General features: G+C 41.5%; 1 protein-coding gene across 1 annotated transcript in view; it reads left to right on the plus strand.

The window, feature by feature from the left end:
* LOC143805499 (C-C motif chemokine 20-like) overlaps positions 1-3,424 on the plus strand; it is a 115,223-nt gene extending 111,799 nt beyond the window's left edge. The window contains exon 4 of the mRNA XM_077284944.1: positions 2,594-3,424. The gene's annotated coding sequence lies outside the window, so the exon portion shown is untranslated. The remainder of the gene's footprint in view (positions 1-2,593) is intronic.
* The last annotated feature ends 12,110 nt before the right edge of the window (positions 3,425-15,534 follow it).

Here is a 15,534-nt window from a genome sequence, read left to right on the forward strand (position 1 = left end):
TTACAGGCCTATTTATCATGTGTGCTTTTTTGTAAAGGACTTTTCTTATTTTGCTTGTTTTGTTCATTGATGTTCTCTTTATGTAAAATTCTTAAAAATGGCTCATAAAGCTTGATGAATTTTGTGTAAATATTTTTACAATGCTTTTTCTTTTGTCTTTCTCTTTTTTTTTGCTCCTTTTTTAGAGCAAAAATTCATTCCGCCCTTTAACGTGTTGCATGTTCAGTGTTCGATGACACAAAAATAAAATTAGACAGCCCACGTACTATATTGTACAACCACGTAGTATATAACAAGGCCACATAGTATATAGCACAGCCACGTAGCATATAGCACAGCCACGTAACATATAGCACAGCCATGTAGCATATAGCACAGGCCACATAGTACACAGTACAGTCCACGTAGTATATAGCACAATCCACGTAGCATATAGTACAGTTGACTTAGTATAAAGTACAGTCCACGTAGTATATAACACAGGCTACGTAGCATATAACACAGCCCACGTAGTACATAGTACAGTCCATGTAGTATATAGCACAATCCACATAGCATATAGTACAGTCGACGTAGTATAAAGTACAGTCCACGTAGTATAGAACACAGCCCACGTAGTATATAGCGCAATCCACGTAGTATATAGTACAGTCCACGTAGTATATAGCACAGCCACGTAGTATATAGCACAGCCATGTAGTATATAGCACAGGCACAGCCCACGTAGTGTGTAGCACAGCCACATAGTATATAGCACAGCCACATAGTATATATCACAGGCACAGCCCACGCAGTGTGTAGCACAGTCACATACTATATAGCAGCCAAATAGTATATAACACAGCCCACATAGTATATAACACAGCCCACATGCTATAAAGCACCAGTCCACATAGTATACAGCACAATTAACGCAGTACATAGCACAGTGCACATTGTATATAGCACAGCCACATAGTATATATTACAGGAACAGCAACGTAGTATATATCAGCCATATAGTATATAGCACAGTCACAGAGTATATAACACAGCCCACGTAGTATATAGCACAGCCCACGTAGTATATAGCACAGCCACGTAGTATATAGCACAGCCACATAGTATATAGCACAGCCCACATAGTGTATATCACAGTCCACGTGGTATATAGCACAGTCCATGTAGTATATAGCACAATCCACGTAGTATATAGTACAGTCCACATAGTATATAACACAGCCCACATGGTGTATAGCACAGTCCACGTAGTATACAGCACAATCCAAGTAGTATATAGCACAGTGCACGTAGTATATAGCACAGCCATGTAGTATATATTACAGTCACAGCCCACGTAGTGTATAGCACAGCCACATAGTATATAGCAGCCATGTAGTATATAGCACAGCCACGGAGTATATAAATCAGCCCACGTAGTATATAGCACAGCCCACGTAGTATATAGCAGTGTGGACACCATATCCCTGTTAAAAAAATAATTAAAATAAAAAATAGTTACATACTCACCTTCCGGCTGCCCCCAGATCCAGCCCAGGAGTTAGCGATGCTCTTGCCAGGTACGTTCCCAGTGATGCTTTACGGCAATAACTCATGATGACGTAGCGGTCTTGCGTGATCCTACATCATCTGGGGTCATTTCGCAAAGCATTACTGGGAATGGAGCTCCCGTGAGCATCGTGACGATGGGGAAGGCTTCGGGGGCCGCCGGAAGGTGAGAATAGCACGATTTTTTTTAAGTATTATTTTTAACATTATATCTTTTTACTATTGATGCTGCATTAGTCGCTGATTGGTCGCGAGTCGCGACTAATCAGCGACGCGGGATTTCCATTACAGACAGACAGAAATGGATCTTAGACGATTATATATATATAGATAATATTGCCCCTATGTACACGAATATAACTTCTATAATATTGCCCCTATGTACAAGAATATAGCTACTATAATACTGCCCCTATTTGCAAGAGTATAACTACTATAATACTGCCCCTATGTACAAGAATATAACTACTATAATACTGCCCCTATGTACAAGAATATAACTACTATAATACTGACCCCTATGTACAAGAATATAACTACTATAGTACTGCTACTATGTACAAGAATATAACTACTATAATACTGCCCCTATGTACAAGAATATAACTACTATAATACTGTCTCTTCTGTACAAGAATATAACTACTATAATACTGCCCTTATGTACAAGAATATAACTACTATAATACTGCCCCCTATGTACAAGGATATACAGTAACTACTATAATACTGCCCCTATGTACAAGAATATAACTACTATAATACTGCCCCCTATGTACAAGGATATAACTACTATAATACTGCCCCCTATGTACAAGGATATAACTACTATAATACTGTCTCTTCTGTACAAGAATATAACTACTATAATACTGTCTCTTCTGTACAAGAATATAACTACTATAATACTGCTCCTATGTACAAGAATATAATATTTCAGTCTAAAATCTGCTTGTCATTTTATTAATTTCTTTTTTTAATCATAATAGTATGTGCTCTGAAAATTCCTGTTGAATTGATTAGTGCCTTTTGTTTTTTCTCATAGATAATGGTGCCTTCATCTGTTCTTCTTGTGAATGGTCAAGCCAGGAAACAACGGACGGAAATGACTTTCATATTCCTCACCGCATATTATACCCTGATATGAAAGTTTCTGAAATGATGGCTCATAAAGAGGCAGATATATTATACATATCTCCCTCATCATCATCATCTTTTCTATTTCCGCATTCATATCTATGCGCAGAATTTATTCTATATAGAACTTAACTATCTTCTGCAGTTACATATTCTGCCTTGACCTGTGATGAAAAAGGAGCAATATACTCAGTGTGATGACTATGTGTATAAAGATAAGAGTTATATTTTTGTATATCAATCTTGTTAGATCTATACACCATATAGTAAACCTGTATTAAAACTGTAGTAATTGAGAATTTTATACTAAAATGCTTATTCCATATGTCCAGTTAGGAGATGTGGGCATGATAAATAGAAGCTCTGAGCTCAGAATTCCCTTATGAGTCAAAGGGGTCAAGTAGAAGTTCACCCATTTTTATTCTGCTATTTGCTTAAATGCTGGTATATGGTAAGAAATAGTTAAAATCAAATGACTAAAGATGATCAAATGACTAAAAATGATCAAATCAAATTTAAGTAAAATTTTATTAAATTTGCAGGTCCAAATGAATTTGAACAATTTGATTTTGATTTGTGCAAATCTAAAAAAAAAAAATAACCATTTTTATCTACATTGAAAGCAGATTTTATCAGTTACAGATGACTCACATGACCTCAGGGTGACCATTAGGGCTTCTCATTAATGATTTGAAGCTATCTTATTAAATGGTCTAGTCATATTAAAAAAAATAAAAAATTAGCAAAACCTGGTGACATTTTGCTCAACTATGAAGTTGACCAATAACATGATTGAGAAATTATCTTTTTGTGTCTTAAAGGGTGCTATATCAGCTTTTATCATTAGAGGTGACTTGTGTTTATCACCCAAGTCTAAACTACATAGTGATTTCTACAAAAATATCACATGTCACTCATTTTCCAGTTAAGCTAAAGGATGCATAAATTATCAGGGGCATTTGCGTATGCTCTGCCGGAGGGTTGGTCTGTTGGTATCTGCTTCCTTCCATATCTTTCACTTAATGAAAAGAATGTGATGCAGCTTGGAAGATCCCTGTCAGATGTGAAAAATGATAAGAAATGTGAATTTTGTATTAATAAGGCAGATAAAAATGTGAACTGTGGGTTTGTTTTATTTTTTTCAATTTTATAATTTTCAATTTAATTCACTGGGGTAAATTCTGAGTTAATGTTGAAGGGTCCTTTGTTTTAGGACCCTCAGGTATGAGTCAGATTGAAGAGTGAAGCTAAGAAGAGTCATTCTGGTGGATTCCGCAAATCCATACATTATGTGGACAATCCAGTTATTTCAGAGTGCTGTACATTTAGGGAAACAGCTTATTCACAAACGGAACGAGATCACCTAGGTGTCAATTTATTTTTATATATCCAGGAGGAGTAAGAGAGCAATTGTACAATTCAGATTTCTGATAAAGTATAATTCAGAATTGTAATTTTATAAAGAATACAGATACTTGGTAATATATACTTGTCAGACAAGCTAAAGGGATCATCTGGATACATATATTACTGATCCACAAGATAGGAGATAAATGTTTGATTGCTGGAGATCTAGCCACTTGGCATTCAATTCACTGCGGGTCTAAAAGTCCCCTTTTTGCATGGAGCAGTAGTAGACATGCGTGACAAATGCTCTATTCACCTATAAGGGAATCACTTCTTAGGCTGGGGTCACACTTGCGAGCGCAATGCAAGAAACTCACACGAGTCTCACGCATCAATACCCGGCACTCAGGACCGGAGTGTGTGGCTGCATGTATTTCTATGCAGCTGAATTCTCCGTTCCCGAGTGCTGGCGGCAGTGCCAGGTATTGATGCGAGAGACTCGTGCTAGTTTCTCGCATTGCACTCGAAAGTGTGACCCCGGCCTTAGGACTGTTATGTGCCGTGGTTGCCAGACAACTAGTGATCATACAATTATTACCTTTCTTGTGGATTGGTACCCCTTTTGCATCAATGTTATTACTCCAGTGAATCTACAATGTACAAAAATAATCAACTGTGCAATAAATCTTCATTAAAAAAAATCTCTTCCCAATTTGTGTATACAGCTCCTATGCAGACCTATGTGTCTCCATGATTACAGAATGAAAACAAACCCTGTACAATCTGCACTGCAGTCATGTGTTAGGCTAGTTTCACACTAGCATTCGGCAGGGCTGCGGTTGGCAGCCTTCTACCTCCGTTAAGCCCCGCCCACTGCCACGCCTCTTCCTTCAGCTCTGCCTACATCTGTATGCATCCTGCTTACCCTATCTTTATCATTGGGTACGCAGGCCATGCAGATGTATGCAGATGCCTCCGCATGCGTCATTTTGACTCTGCGCTGACCTACATCGAATGAACATGTTGCTTTTTATTGCGGTCAGCGCAGCATCAAAACGACGCATGCGGAGGCATCCTCATACATCCGCATGGCCTGCATACCCAATGTTAAAGGTATGGCATGCACGCAGGACGCATGCAGACGTAGGCAGAGGTGAAGGAAGAGGTGCGGCAGTGGGCGGGGCTTAGCGGAGGAAGAAGGCTGCCATCCGCAGCCTTGCCGAGCGCTAGTGTGAAACCAGCCTTACTCCACAACCCCACCTTATACAACAGTATGAGGCCGATGGAGGAGAATATAACTCATGATTGCGAGTATATACTACACAACCCTCCGTCCTCTTACTGATAGAAAAGATCTAGTAAATGGTGACATGGATGTCAAGATTTATAGATTGTGAGCTCATATGATTCTTGTAAGATCAATCTGACGTTTTACATATTTTTATAGTTTCATCTAGTTTTGTTCCTGTTAAACTAGCGCAAATTCTGAAATAAATAGGATATTTCCTGGATGTTGTGGTCTCTTCATATATATGGTTGGAACAATCACAAGTATTCCCATCATTAAGGGTCTTATTTACTGACGGACTGGGACTGAAATTGAGTCCTGGCATTTGAAATCACACATGCCCATGTTATCCCTGACCCTGAGCCTGAGATGGAGAAATATTACTAATATTATGCTGCCTGGAGGAAATCAAGATTTTCTAAAAGACCAATATTTCTAAGAATACCAATAATATTACTATATGAGATTAAATAATTATAATATCAAAACAATAATATCAAAATAATAATATTACAATATTACAGACAAATGCCAACAGACCATAACTGGAGTTAAGAGAATCTTTCAAAATTCGGTTACCGATTACGATCGGTGGCAAATATTGTATTTGCAATATTCGCTGAACGTCATTGGAATCAGTGGAAGTAGAAATGACTGAATATGTTTGGAATAGATCATCAAACATAAAGTTGGCACGAAGAGGCTACAAATATGGCAAATTCAGATTCGGCGACTGATTCCGATCATATTCGCTCAACTCTAATTATGACCAAATATTACCATCATATATAGTATTGATAATATCAGCATACTGATCGTTGAAGGAGTTAAGGTTAAAGTCTATGTTACTTTAGACTTCCGAATCCTCATAGCGCACACTGGGAGGATTCTCAGGTGACAGAATTGGGAGCGGCCATCATGTGACCGCAAGAATGCGATTTTCACACCTCCAGCCACAATCCGACTAATTGTACTTGGTATTTCTAATTTTACTTGTATTGAGCGGTGCAATGCACATCTAGTCAACACGTGACCACATGTATGCAAATCACATTCTTACGATAACATGATCAGGGGCGTAACTACAGTAGGTGCAAGAGTTGCAATCGCATCCGGGCCCTGGAGCCTAGAGGGCCTCAAAGCCCCTTTGGCCTGTATGAAAAGACTAATGCTATTATGGACTTGCAATAATTGGAGCTCATGCTGTTCGAGTTGTGCTACTGCATATGATCACCAACTCCAAGAGCCAGGAATCCTCACAGCATGCGAGCTCTGTGACGATTCAGAAATCTGCAGTCACATAGAATCTCTGCAAACTGTAACTTCAAGCTTGGACAACTACTTTAACCAAACACATTGTACGAAGACTGATATTGCCACTATACAGTGACCATATAATGGTAATATCCACCAAGGACAACATCTGCAAGGAGTTGTATGTTCTCCCCGTGTTTGCGTGGGTTTCCTCCGGTTCCTTCCACACTCCAAAGACATACTGATAGGGAATTTAGTATGTGAACCCCAAGAGGGACAGAGATGATGTCTGTAAAGCGCTGCGGAATTAATGGTGCTATATAAATGAGTAAAAGAAATATCTGTTTTATCCCAGTGCTCTGCAGACCATACAAGTGCTTCTCACTAAATTAGAATATTTGCCAGAATTGCCAGATGGCCAGTCCCTAATCTCATTTATCAAAACTGTCTTGAATTATCTTTGTTGACTATAGCAACCAATCAGAGCCCAGCTTTCGTTTTTTAAACCACTGTGGCAAAATGAACGCTGCCCTATAATTGGTTCCGTGGGCAATAAAGAGTTTCTCTTATAGACAGTTTTAATTTTGTCTTATTCATGGGGATGCCCATGGGATTACAAACACATAACCAAGCAGAATATCACACTCATAAATAACCAAAAACAGACACATGAGACAAGTATCATGGAAGAAATAAAGGTCACATCTTTATTAACCCCTTTACCCTCCAAGGGTGGTTTGCATGTTAATGACAGGCCAATTTTTACAATTCTGACCACTGTCCCTTTATGAGGTTATAACTCTGGATTGCTTCCATGGATCCCCGTGATTCTGACATTGTTTTCTCGTGACATATTGTACTTCATGTTAATGGTAAAATTTCTTCGATATGACTTGTGTTTATTTGTGAAAAAACAGAAATTTGGCGAAAATTTTGAAAATTTTGCAATTTTCCAACTTTGAATTTTCATGCCCTTAAATCACAGAGATATGTCACATAAAATACTTAATAAGTAACATTTCCCACATGTCTACTTTACATCAGCACAATTTTGGAACCAAAAATTTTTTTTTTGTTAGGGAGTTATAAGGGTTAAATTTGACCAACGATTTCTCATTTTTACAACACTATTTTTTTTTAGGGACCGCATCACATTTGAAGTTACTTTGAGGGGTCTATATGATAGAAAATAACCAAAACTGACACCATTCTAAAAACTGCACCCCTCAAGGTTCTCAAAACGACATACAAGAAGTTTATTAACTCTTCATGTGCTTCACAGGAATTTTTGGAATGTTTAAAAAAAATTGAACATTTAACTTTTTTTCACAAAAAATTTACTTCAGATCCATTTTTTTTTATTTTACCAAGGGTAACAGGAGAAATTGGACCCCAAAAGTTGTTGCGCAATTTGTCCTGCGTATGCTGATACCCCATATGTAATAATAATAATAATTTTATTTATATAGCACCAACGTATTCCGCAGTGCTTTACATTATAGAGGGGATTTGTACAGACAATAGACATTATAGCATAACAATAAACACAGTTCAAAACAGATACCAAGAGGAATGTGGGCCCTGCTCGCAAGCTTACAAACTATGAGGAAAAGGGGAGACACGAGAGGTGGATGGTAACAATTGCTTTCGTTGTTCGGACCAGCCATAGTGTAAGGATCGGGTGTTCATATAAAGCTGCATGAACCAGTTAACAGCTTAAATATGTAACAGTACAGACACAGAGGGCTAATTAAACGCATAATGTGTATGAGAGCATGATGTGAGGAACCAGATTTTGGTTTAAGTTTTTTAAATGGGCCACCGAGGGATAGTTAGGTTAATGTGTTGAGGCAATAGGCCAGTCTGAACAAATGCGTTTTTAGGGCATGCTTAAAACTGTGAGGGTTGGGGATTAATCATATTAACCTAGGTAGTGCATTCCAAAGAATTGGCAAAGCAAGTGAAAAGTCTTGGAGACAAGAGTGGGAGGTTCTGATTATTTAGGATGCTAACCTCAGGTCATTAGCAGAACGAAGAGCACGGGTAGGGTGGTAGGCTGAGTTTAAGTTTGTACTGAATTCTGGAGTGGATGGGTAACAAGTGTAATGACTGGCACAAGGTAGAGGCATCGGTATAACGATTGGTGAGGAATATGATCCTGGCTGCAGCATTTAGGACAGATTGGAGAGGGGAGAGTTTGATAAGAGGGAGGCCGATTAGTAGAGAGTTACAATAGTCCAGATGAGAATGAATAAGAGAAACAGTAAGAGTCGAAAGTAAGAAAAGGGTGAATTCTAGAAATGTTTTTGGGATGCAGGTAAGAAGACCGAGCCAGTGATCGGATGTGGGGGGTGAAGGAAAGCTCGGAATCAAGTTTGACCCCAAGGCAGCGGGCATGTTGCTTGGGGGTAAGGGTGGAACCACACACGGAGAAGGCAATGTCAGGCAAAGATAGGTTAGTAGAGGGAGAAAACACAAGGAGTTCAGTTTTTGACAGGTTCAGTTTCAGATAGAGGGAGGACATGATGTTAGAGACAGCAGTAAGACAGTCACTGGTGTTTTCTAAAAAGGCAGGTGTGATATCAGGAGAAGAAGTGTATAATTGGGTGCCATCAGCATAGAGATGGTACTGGAAACTAAATCTACTGATTGTTTGTCCAATTGGGGCAGTATACAAAGAGAAGAGGAGGGGGCCTAGGACTGAGCCTTGAGGAACCCCAACAGTAAGGGGAAGGGGAGAGGAGGAGGAACCAGCAAAAGACACAGTGAAAAAGCAGTCAGAGAGATAGGAGGAAAACCAGGAGAGAACGGTGTCCTTGAGGCAGATAGAGTGTAGCATAGTGAGGAGGAGCTGATGATCCACAGTATCGAATGCTGCGGAGAGATCCAAGAGAATTAGCATGGAGTAGTGACCATTAGATTTTGCTGTTAGTAGATCATTAGAGACTTTAGTGAGGGCGGTTTCAGTAGAGTGTAAAGAGAGGAAACCAGATTGAAGAGGGTCGAGAAGAGAGTTATCTGAGAGATAGTGGATAAGACATGAGTTGACCATTCGTTCGAGGAGTTTGGAGATGAAGGGAAGATTAGAGACAGGTCTATAATTAGCGGCACAGTTTTGGTCGAGGGATGGTTTTTAAAGTAATGGTTGTATGATGGCATGCTTAAATGAGGAGGGAAAGATACCAGAAGAAAGAGAAAGGTTGAATATTTTTGTTAGGTGAGATGTGACAGCAGTGGAAAGGGACTGGAGGAGATTTGACAGAATGGGGTCACTGGAGCAAGTGGTCTGGCAAGAAGATGCAAGGAGCCTGATTACTTCTTCCTCTGTGGCTGGTTCAAAGTCAGAGAGTGAGCTAGATGCAGTGGGGGAGGGAGGACAGTGCATGGTATGAGGGGATTGGGAGATAATTTCCTGTTAGATGTGGTCAATTTGTTCTTTGAGGTAGTTGGCCAGATTGTCAGGGCGGAGATCCGTCGTTGGGGCCTGCACTCTTGGTTTGAGTAGGGAATGAAAAGTGTCAAAGAGAAGTTTAGGGTTATTGGACAGTGAGGTGATGAGGGTGTTGAAATAGGTTTGTTTGGAGAGGTGAAGGGCAGAGTTGTATGTTTTAAGCATGAACTTATAATGGATGAAATCTTCAGGTAGATTAGATTTTCTCCACAGATGTTCGGCACACCTGGAGCACTGCTGCAGGAAACATGTTTGCAGCGTGTGCCACGGTTGTCGCCATCTGTGCCAAGTTGTTCTATGTATAAGAGGTACATTTTCATCCAGGGCACTTTGCAGGGTTTCATTGTTATGCTTCAGTGCAGAATCAGGACATGAGATGGAGGAGATAGGGGCCAATGATGACTGTAAGTTCTTCATAAGTTTCTGGTTGTTAATGGCCTGGATGTTTCTATCAGTGTGGAAAGTGGGGGTGACCTGAGCGGGATGGTAGTTCTTGATAGAGAAGGAAAGAAGGTTGTGGTCAGAGAGTGGGAGAGGGGAGTTTGTGAAATCATACACTGAGCAAAGCCGGGAGAAGACCAAGTCGAGGGAGTTTCCGTCTTCATGCGTTGGAGAGTTAGTATGCTGAGAGAGGCTGAAAGAGGAGGTTAGAGATAAAAGGTGAGAAGCAGATGGGGAGAGGGGAAAAGCAATGGGGATGTTGAAATCACCCATGATGAGGGTGGGGATGTCACGGGAGATGAAATGTGGAAGCCAGGTGGCAAAGTGATCCAGGAACTGATGAGAGGTGCTGGGAGGGTGATATACCACCGCCACTCGCATGAAGAAGGGGATGTAAAGTCTAACAGCATGGACCTCAAAAGAAGGGAAGACAAGTGAGGGTCCTTGGGGGATAACTTGGAAGGTGCATTTGGTTGATAGGAGCAGACCAACACCTCCACCTGCTCTCTTGTCTGATCTTGGGGTATGAGAAAAGTGTAGTCCACCATATGAAAGAGCAGCAGCAGCAGTGGTGTCTGACTGCTGGATCCAGGTTTCAGTAAGAGCCAGGAGGTTAAGAGAATTAGAAAGGAAGAAGTCATGGATGAAGGGGAGTTTATTACGAGAATTCCAAAGGGCACAATTGAAAGAGGCAGAAGGCATGCATGGAATATCAATAAGGTTAGAGGGGTTTCTGAGTGTAGCAGTTTGGAGGTTAGGCTTGCTTTAACATGGGGGGCCGGGGTTGGGAGGGATGTCTCCTGTGACTAGGAGAGAGAGGATAGAAAGAGTGAGCAGATGGTTAAGTGATTTGTGAGAGCGTCTCTTGTGTTGGATGGTGGGACTGAATGGATTTGCATTGTTTAGCAATGTGAACAAAGCGTGAGTGCTATGCATAGGAGAGGAAAGGACAGAGGGGCCAATATGGATGGAGTGTAAAGAGTTAATGCAAGGGTGGTGAAGGTGAGTGAATGCAGCAGCCAGAATATAGATTATACAAATGCATATGGTGAGTATTTGTTCTGTTCCAAATGAACAGGCAATAGATTTATTTGATTGTCCTATCTGTCTCTTGCCCTGTCTAACTGCCATGTTATGTAGGGGTAAACCACTGTTTGGGTGCGTGGCAGAGCTCGGAAGGGAAGGAGCGCCGTTTTTCTTTTTCAACACAAAATTGGCTGGAATTAAGATCAGACGCCATGTCGCATTTGCAGAGCCCCTGATGTGCCTAAACATTGAAACCCCCCACAAGTGACACCATTTTGGAAACTAGACCTCCTAAGGAACTTATCTAGATGTGTGGTAAGCACTTTGAACCCCCAAATGCTTCACAGAAGTTTATAACGTAGAGCCATAAAAATAAAAAAATTTTTTTTAACAAAAATGATTTTTCGCCCCCAATTTTTTATTTTCACAAGGGTAACAGGAGAAATTGGACCCCAAAAGTTGTTGCCCAATTTAGCCTGAGTATGCTGATACCCAATATGTGGGGGTAAATCACTGTTTGGGCATACAACAGAGCTCGGAAGGGAAGGAGCACCGTTTGACTTTTTCAACGCAGAATTGGCTGGAATTGAGATCAGACGCCATGTCGCATTTGGAGAGCCCCTGATGTGCCTAAATAGTGGAAACCCCCAACATGCCCCTAACCCTAATCCCAACTCTTATCATAACCTTAACCACAAACCTAACCCTAACACACCCCTAACCTTAATCCCAAACCTAAACCTAATCCCAACCGTAACAATAATCCAAATCTTAACCCCAACTCTAACCCCAACCCTAACCCTAACTTTACCCCAACTCACTTTAGCCTATCTCTAACCCTAATGGGAAAATGGAAATAAATACATTTTTATTTTGTGGTCAACATTATACCAATAATAACGGCGATCGCAACACCGGGTCGGTAAAAACCAACCCGAATCATGTTCTTTGGGGTCTCGGGTACCCCCAGCAGCCGAGACCCCAAAGGAATTCCGACGCTGGGGGGGCACTATAACCTTAAATCTCATCGCCGTTAGAAAGCGGCGCTGTGGTTCAAGTACCATTAACTGCCGCTGTTAAAAGGCGTATTTGCAGTTGTTAAGTGATTAAATGTAACGCTCATCATTCTCCCCTGCTCGGGCCGTTCGCCGACAGAGCAGGGGAGAATGATGAGAGTCGAGCTTCAGCGCCTGGGAACAGCGCTTACTGCAATGCTTCTTCCCAGGTACTCATCCGGGTGGTACTGATGTAGCACACACATGCCACACGTGTGCCGCAAGTATTACACACACGGACACTGACATTTCCAGTACAGGGAATATCAGGATGTGTGACAGAGGCCTTATAGCGTTTTTTTTTGTTTGGCTGCTGTCATATGCTAAAAGACACTTTATTTCAAAAAATAGTTTTTGCATCGCTATATTTTGAGAGCTATAATTTTTCCTTGTTTTGGCTCACAGAGTCATGTAGGTCTTGTTTTTTGCAGGACGAGCTGACATTTTTATTGGTATAATTTTCGGGCACATGACATTTTTTGATCATTTTCTATTCCATTCAGGTCAGTACGATTACAGCGATACCTCATTTATATCTTCTTTTATGTTTTGGCACTTTTATACAATAAAAACTATTTTATAGAAAAAATAATTGTTTTTGCATCACCTTATTCCGAGAGCTCTAACTTTTATATTTTGGTGATGGAGCTGTATGGGGGCTTGTTTTTTGCACGACAAGATGACGTTTTCAGCGGTACTGTTTATTTATATCCTTTTTTTGATTGCACGTTATTCCACTTTTTGTTCGGAGGTATGATGATAAAGCATTGTTTTTTGCCTTTTTTTATTGTGTTCACTAAAGGGGTTAACTAGTGGGACAGTTTTATAGGTTGGGTTATTATGAAAGCAGGGATACCAAATATTTGTACTTTTATTGTTTCAATTTTTTTTAATTCAAATATTTATTTAATGATAGAATAAATATTGAATTTTTTATTATTATAATTTTTTTATAGTTTTACAATTACCGTATTTTCCGGCGTATAAGACGACCCCCCAACTTTTTCAGTTAAAATATAAAATCTTCTTAAAAGTCGGGGGTCTTCTTATACGCCGTATGTCGTCTTATAGGGCCAGTGACTAATGTGCCTTTTGGGGGGGAGTGGTCCTGATGACGAAGAGGGGGCGTCTCACAGGAAAGTGTGAGTGGAGTATCCCCCATTACCTCATTGTAGCTGCAGCGTGGGGTGCTGGGGAGCGGCGGCGGCTGCTCCTCTTTGTGCCGCGTGGGTGCTGTGCTGTGGGGCGGCGACTCCTCTTCGTGCAGCGTCGGGGCTCTGTGCTGTGGGGCGGCGTATCTTCATGCAGAGCCAGTCGGGGCTCCTCCAGCATTTCCTCAAAGCCGGGAGGCTCCGGCAGCTCCATTGCTGCGATGCGGTGGCCTCCAGGAAAATGGCCGCTGGGGGCGGCGCATGATCAGATTCAGATCTCATCTCCCGAGATCTCGGGACGAGATCTGAATCTGAGCATGCACCACCCCAGCGGCCATTTTCCCGGAGGCCACCGCATCGCAGCAATGGAGCTGCCGTGGCCACCGGGCTTTGAGGAAATACCGGAGGAGCCCCGACTGACTCTGCACGAAGATACGCCGCCGCCACCCCACAGCACAGCACCCACGCGGCACAAAGAGGAGCAGCAGCCACTGCCTCTCCCCAGCACAGAGACCCCACGCTGCAGCTACAATGAGGTAATGGGGGATACTCCACTCACACTTTCCTGTGAGATGCCCCCTCTTCATCATCGGGACCACTCCCCCCCACCCACCATATACACATTGGTGTCTGCACTCGGCGTACAAGACGACACCCGGCATATAATGGAGCGCCCTCAGACGCAGGGCTCGCTTCTTTTCCTTTCTTAGGATGCCGTCGCATTCGAGTGCAGGCACGGCTCCGTAACGTTCTGTTCGCTAGGCCATTGTCAGGATTCCACCCCTGACAGAGACCCCCCTGAATCTTCCCCTGCAACACCCTCTGCCACAGGATGTTGCCTGGATCCAACCCAGTCAGCTTCTTCCTAACTTCCTATCCAGCCCTCAGTTTTACCAGATTGTGAGGAGTGGCCTAATACATAGCACCCTTTGCTCCCCCTGGTGGCCAGAATGTGAAGTGTAAAGTGTGACTGTGATACCTGGTCAGGTGAACTCCTTAGGTGCCATCAGACGTACCATCACTCCCCTTAGCGGCGGAGCATCAGTACTGCAACGACCAGGACTCTGGGGCACTGCACTTTCCCCTGGTTAAATCCAGTACTCCCGGACAGGGAAGAAAACAACAGTACATGTCAGCAAAAGACATACAAATTTTTGCAATGCAATAAACAAGTAATAAGTAATAATAACAGTGCTTCCCTTTATGGGAGGTGAGGACTCTTGAACGTTACAAACAAAACATGGTTAAATATTTTAAATAACACACTATAAATAACTTCTATTACCCAGCCGGGTATTCTACTAAGTGCAAATTCTGAACAATAATTTAACTTTGCCTTTAAGGACGTATAAGCTGGACCCACTATAGGCTTACTATAAAACTCTAAAATATAAATTAACTTTTTCTTTATTTTTCTCTTCTAAGTGCAACATTTTCTTTTTCACTCTCTGATTTTTCATATGCAGGACCGCCTGTCTATCTGCCCAGGCCTACTGCCTCTTCTCTTAGTACAGGATCACTGAGCCATCTCTCTATGTCTCCCAGGAGGACTCACTCACTAACCCCTACGGGTTTACTTCCTGTCCTCAATCTCTAACAACATTATCAAACATTCTCTATAACTGTCTAGCTAACTACCTATTACTCCTATGTAAAACATTATTATCATCTACTTTCTTTAAGGCAACATTATACTTTAAGTGCAACTAGTGAACCACCCCTTTAAGAGGGAACCAAGTCTCTTTGAGGTAATGCAGACCCTCTCTATCTGCAAGTCCAGTTAAGGCAAGAGCTTCCATGCTGTACTCAGGAACAGTCTCTTCACAAAGCTCTCCT

This window comes from Ranitomeya variabilis, chromosome 1 (genome assembly GCF_051348905.1).
Source record: "Ranitomeya variabilis isolate aRanVar5 chromosome 1, aRanVar5.hap1, whole genome shotgun sequence".
Taxonomy (NCBI): domain Eukaryota; kingdom Metazoa; phylum Chordata; class Amphibia; order Anura; family Dendrobatidae; genus Ranitomeya; species Ranitomeya variabilis.